Genomic DNA, 6235 nt, shown 5'->3' with positions numbered 1-6235 from the left:
GTTTAGAGTCATTGTGATGTCTGTATGTTTTATGCTTGTAGTGATGTCTCTGGTACTTTGTCTCACAGGGTCCCCCTTAGGATCTCTTGTAGGGCTGGTTTAGTGGTGACAAATTCCTTCAGTTTTTGTTTGTTTGGGAAGACCTTTATCTCTCCTTCTATTCTAAATGACAGACTTGCTGGATAAAGGATTCTCGGCTGCATATTTTTGCTGTCTAGCACCCTGAAAATCTCGTGCCAATTCTTTCTGGCCTGCCAAGTTTCAAAAGAGAGATCAGTCACGAGTCTTATAGGTCTCCCTTTATATGTGAGGGCACGTTTACCCCTTGCTGCTTTCAGAATTTTCTCTTTATCCTTGTATTTTGCCAGTTTCACTATGATATGTCGTGCAGAAGATCGATTCAAGTTACGTCTGAAGGGAGTTCTCTGTGCCTCTTGGATTTCAATGCCTTTTTCCTTCCCCAGTTCAGGGAAGTTCTCAGCTATAATTTCTTCAAATACCCCTTCAGCACCTTTCCCTCTCTCTTCCTCCTCTGGGATACCAATTATGCGTATATTATTTCTTTTTAGTGTATCACTTACTTCTCTAATTTTCCCCTCATACTCCTGGATTTTTTTATCTCTCTTTTTCTCAGCTTCCTCTTTTTCCATAACTTTATCTTCTAGTTCACCTATTCTCTCCTCCGCCTCTTCCATCCGAGCCGTGGTGGTTTGCATTTTGTTTTGCATTTCCTTTAAAGCGTTTTTCAGCTCCTCGTGACTGTTCCTTAGTCCCTTGATCTCTGTAGCAAGAGATTCTCTGCTGTCCTGTATGCTGTTTTCCAGCCCAGCAATTAATTTTATGACTATTATTCTAAATACACTTTCTGTTATATTATTTAAATCCTTTTTGATCAGCTCATTAGCTGTTGTTATTTCCTGGAGATTCTTCTGAGGGGAATTCTTCCGCTTGGTCATTTTGGATAGTCCCTGGTGTGGTGAGGGCCTGCAGGGCACTTCCCCTGTGCTGTGGTGTATAACTGGAGTTGGTGGGCGGGGCCGCAGTCCGACCTGATGTCTGCCCCCAGCCCACCGCTGGGGCCACAGTCAGACTGGTGTGTGCCTTCTCTTCCCCTCTCCTAGGGGCGGGATTCACTGTGGGGTGGCGTGGCCCGTCTGGGCTACTTGCACACTGCCAGGCTTGTGATGCTGGGGATCTGTCGTATTAGCTGGGGTGGGAAGGCAAGGTGCACGGCGGCAGGGGGGGCAGGCTTAGCTCGCTTCTCCTTAGGTGATCCACTTCAGGAGGGGCCCTGTGGCAGCCGGAGGGAGTCAGATCCGCTGCCGGAGGTTTGGCTCCGCAGAAGCACAGAGTTGGGTGTTTGCGCGGAGCGAGCAATTTCCCTGGCCGGAACCGGTTCCCTTTGGGATTTTGGCTGGGGGATGGGCGGGGGAGATGGCGCTGGCGAGCGCCTTTGTTCCCCGCCAAACTGAGCTCTGTCGTCCGGGGGCTCCGCAGCTCACCCTCCCTTTGTCCTCCAGCCTTCCCGGTTTCCGAGCAGAGCTGTTAACTTATGACCTCCCAGACGCTAAGTCGCGCTTGCTGTCGGAACACAGTCCGTCAGGCCCCTCTGCTTTTGCAAGCCGGACTCGGGGGCTCTGCTTGGCTGGCGAGCCGCCCCTCCGCCCCGGCTTCCTCCCGCCAGTCCGTGGAGCGCGCACCGCCTCGCCGCCCTTCCTACCCTCTTCCGTGGGCCTCTCGTCTGCACTTGGGTCTGGTGACTCTGTTCTGCTAATCCTCTGGCGGTTTTCTGGGTTATTTAGGCAGGTGTAGGTGGAATCTAAGTGATCAGCAGGACGCGCGGTGAGCCCAGCGTCCTCCTACGCCGCCATCTTCCCAGAATCCGGGCTCACCTTTTTACTTCTAATCTAAACAATGTATTAATTAGCACCCAACCAGAGAAATAGAAACTTGTATTTAAATGAGGAAATGCAAGGCAGGAGATTGTGTACATATGTAATTAAGGAATTGACAAGCTAAAGAGGAAAGAGGCCATGTTACTAGAACCCAAAGGAATCAGGATGGTCCTGATGCAAGAGGTGGGTCACTGAGAAGCAGCCAGTGCTGAGCTTCCCCCAAGGCTTAGAGAGGAGAAATAGTCCTGGTTTCTCCCTTCTTGTCTCCCACCAATGCCTCCTGTTGGTTGACTCCATTGTAAAGAAGCTGACAAAACAGCCTGGGAAACAGCCTGAAGGGTTAGCTCCTTATGATAAGGGGCTAAGCAGAGAAAGAGGAAAAAAATGAATGTAAGGGTAACATGTCTGGAACAGTACAAAAGAAAAAGGTGAGAGGGTAACTTCGAACAGACACATTGACATTGACTACAAAGTCCATGAGACTTGAGAAACCACATGCTCTTGACCTGTACAGAGGGGTCCCTCAGTAAAAATTTACTGACTAAATGAGTTAGAGAGGAATGCTGCTAAGAATTTTCACCCGACACAGCATTAGCTTCAAATTCTCCCTGCTCCATTTTCTTGCCTTTCCTTCCTCCCTCCCTTTTTACACCACAGCCACCCAGCTGTTCAGCTGAGCCATACTTGCAATTAAACTAAAAATATTGTTCATCTGAGGCACTGTCTCCTTGAAAAGTGAGGTGCTTAGTTTTCTGTCTCTGTAGTGTCCATTAGCAAGTGTCAGTGGTGGGGCTGGAGGAGGAACACTGGAGGTGGACACAGGGAACTATCACGTGCAAGGTCTGTGGATCCACTGCTCTGGCCTTTGCTCTTGGGCAACAGAAGAGTGCATTAAGCTGGGCTCTCAATTTCTCACCTACCCTGGGCTGCCAACCCATGGTTCTATATTCCAGCTACTGAAAGGACTCACAGTGCTCTCATGACCCATTTTTTTTTTTCCCAGAGAGGTCCTCAAGCAAAACTACTGGATTCCCAAGCAGTGCAGGAGTTCTGTTAAACAAGTAGCCCCCAAAACTTGTAAATTGTATTTTCTTTTTTTTTTTGTAATGTTTTTATTTATTTTTGAGACAGAGAGAGACAGAGCATGAGCAGGGGAGGGGCAGAGAGAGAGGGAGACACAGAATCTGAAACAAGCTCCAGGCTCCAAGCTGTCAGCACAGAGCCCGACATGGGGCTCGAACTCACGGACCATGAGATCATGACCCTAGCCAAAGTTGGTCGTCTAACTGACTGAGCCACCCAGGCGCCCCTATAAATTGTATTTTCTTTGCAATGAAACATATTTGAGTTTATACTCCCAAAATACGTACATTTAAAAGACTATTGTCTCAAGACACATCAGAGACCCAAGATGAGGGTCACAACTAACAGCTGTGGATATAAATTCATGATATAAATAGTGCGTGACTAAAAATTTAGAATTTTGTTAGCTAACTACTTTTCAGATCTAATTAGATCACCCTGATTTTACCTTTTAAGAGTCAATGCTAAGAGTGGAAGTACCAGCTCTTCCTATTTATTCTACATACTCATGCATTTTTAATACTATCTTCAAATAGCAATATTTCAAGGCTCTTGTTCATTTGGTAAGGGTCATTTTAGTTAAAAGTAAAAAATATTAATAACACTACTTAATGGGGCTCCTGTGTAGAACAATGGGTTACAGTACATGGAAAGCAAATAGATTAATAAAGGCCTGATTGTCAGCCCCTCATCAGTGTAGAACCTCTTTCCCTACTCAGGATGACACCCCCATGACATGGGCATACCCATGTGACCCACAGATCCAGTGAGGGTCATAGTGTTAATCTATATACTCAGTATGAAGAAATCTTATTCCTTTATTACTTCCTTAAACAGAATTTTAAAAATATTTTCTCTTTCTGTATTCAAGAAAAAGAAAAAAAAATGATTAAATGGACCAGCAAACAGACTGAAGTATGATTAAAATTATATCGCTTTCCCCTAGAAGGAGAACTATGAGGCACTTTATAGTCCATACACTAAGCAGGTGGAAAGACTTGTGTTGTACCTGAAGAGCGAGGTTGGCCCAGGTGAGCAGGGCTTAGTGTAATGGTTCCATTCTCCACTAGATGGCGCTGCTTAGCTTACTGGGATGAATTGTTGTGGCACCTATAGGTATGTAGGCGCACGTGTGGGAGGGGTGAATATGGCGTCACCCAGCTACCCAGTCTCTAGTATCGGAACTCTGTTCTCCCTGGTCAGCAATCGTGCACCTTTGTCTCCAGCTTCCATCTACTCCCCGCTTTTACACTGTCCATAACCAAGCCGTTAGGTTGCCAGGCAGCATCTCCCTCTTGAGTTTTAGCTCAGATGCGGCAGTGTTTCCCAACCCCTCACTTCTGAGGAACTGTGGCTTTGACCGAGAGTTTTGGGGGGAGGGTCTTGCTGAGCAATGGCCAAGTGCCCGCCTGCCCCCAGGAACATTCGGGAGACTGCGCTGTTGCCAATTCTCAGAGACTGCAGCTGGGTGCCAGCCCACTCCTTAAAAAGTTCACGCGATAGCATTTCAGGGTTTATGGAAAAAATCACAACACGCATCTGGCTACAGGCTTCCCCCTTAAAGTCCTTGTTCCAGCAGCAGTGAATGTGGTTGCTCTCCAGGGCCCACTGGGAACTTCGCCTGTGGGGTGGTCCCAGAGCCTCTACTAAATGTCCCTCAGCAGGGGAACTGCCTCTCCCTGTGTGGCCCAAGGACCCCGTGGACCTCGCTTTCTGCTTCTGCAGATTCACCCTTCCTACCAGAGCACCACCAAGTATTGAGCTGTGGAGTTTCAGACTTTGCACTCCCCCTGTTTATAGAGTCTTAACGGAATTTAAACCCTATCCTTTCTCCTTTCTCCCTTTTTTGTTCAGTCCCTTGCATACTCTCTCTTTTCTCCCCAGCTTCTTTTGGGTGGGGGAGATGCTTTCTGTACTCTACCCCCTTGTCTGTACTCTCTCCACAAGCAAAAACAGCTCTCTGCCGTCATGGCTTCTTTCTCCCCCACTTTACCTCTCCACACCACGTACCTGCTGAATTCTCTGGTTCAGGTTATGCAGATTATTTTGTTATTCGTCAAAACAGTTTTCTATGCATGCAAGATGGCTTAGTGTTGATCTGGCTATATTTCCAAGATGGGAGATGCAAAAAACAAACAAACAAACAAACAAAAAAACCCAACAAAAAACAACTTCCATGCTGTTCCACCATCTTGGCTTCTCCCTGTGACCTAGAACTTTCACTGATAGTTAAGATGATAGGAACCTTATGAGATTAGTCTGCACAAAGTTTAAAATATAACCTGTGTGTTAGTGTGCACCAGTCTATAAATTGACCTAACAGAGATGTTCTCTCCTTTCTCTTTGCATTAGATATTCATGTCTAGCCTTGGAACCAATACAGACATTTTGCTACTATGAGAGAAGGCAGACTAAGGATAAAGCTAACACAAGGACCTAAGAGAATAAAATAGAAAAAGAGCTGCCACCTTGATCGAACCACACCTGAAGAATGAAACTTTCAGTCTTTTCAATAACTAGAGCATAAGAACCCTTATTATTTAAGTCTGTTTGTATTGGATATTTTATCACTTGCCACTAAAAATATCCTAGCTAGTGTAACCTTTTATCTCTCTGATCCTCTCTGTTTCTTTTTTTTTTTTTTCACTTATAAATTCAGTAGTTACTAAGTCATTGTTGTATTGTAGGTCTTTGTGCTTCCTGGTTTGTTGGGTTTTTGTTTTGTTTTGTTTTGGTTTGAAGTGTGTTATTCCCAAAGTTTGCCAAAATTTTCTTAGTATAAACATAACAAAATATATCGGTGTTTCCATTTTCTTTTGCCAAATGATACACTTTTTGATGATAAAGGAAAGTAAAATAAAAAGACAAAATTGAGTTATTAATTGTCGATAGAAAAGTTAAGACAGAACACAATTCTTCTATAGAAGAAGAATATATTGTGCTTTTTTTTCCTCAGAAAGTTATAAACATGAGGTTTAGAACCTCCTCCCCTAACATGATGAACTTAACATATGTTTATAGTCCCCTAAACATAACAAAGCTATTTATAAGGTATTGGGAAGAAAGATTAGGTCAGGATTGAAATACTTCCATTCTGGGATGCCTGGGTGGCTCAGTAGGTTGGGCATCTGACTTTTGCTCAGGTCATGACCTCACAGTTTGTGAGTTCAAGCCCCCCGTCAGGCTCTGTGCTGGCAGCTCAGAGCCTGGAGTCTGATTTGGATTCTGTGCTCCTCCTCTCTTTGTCCCTCCCATGC

At 45.2% G+C, this 6235-nt stretch overlaps 1 pseudogene; it reads right to left on the bottom strand.

The window, feature by feature from the left end:
* Positions 1 to 4280: 4280 nt before the first annotated feature.
* Positions 4281 to 6235, bottom strand: part of LOC124514223 (nucleophosmin-like) — a 57612-nt pseudogene continuing 55657 nt past the window's right edge.

Source organism: Lynx rufus, unplaced genomic scaffold (assembly GCF_022079265.1).
Source record: "Lynx rufus isolate CCGP_SWC_20201006 ecotype Redwood Valley unplaced genomic scaffold, mLynRuf1.p SCAF_2, whole genome shotgun sequence".
Taxonomy (NCBI): Eukaryota; Metazoa; Chordata; class Mammalia; order Carnivora; family Felidae; genus Lynx; species Lynx rufus.
Note: the sequence above shows the minus strand (reverse complement) of the source record. Positions and strands in the feature narration are given on the sequence as shown.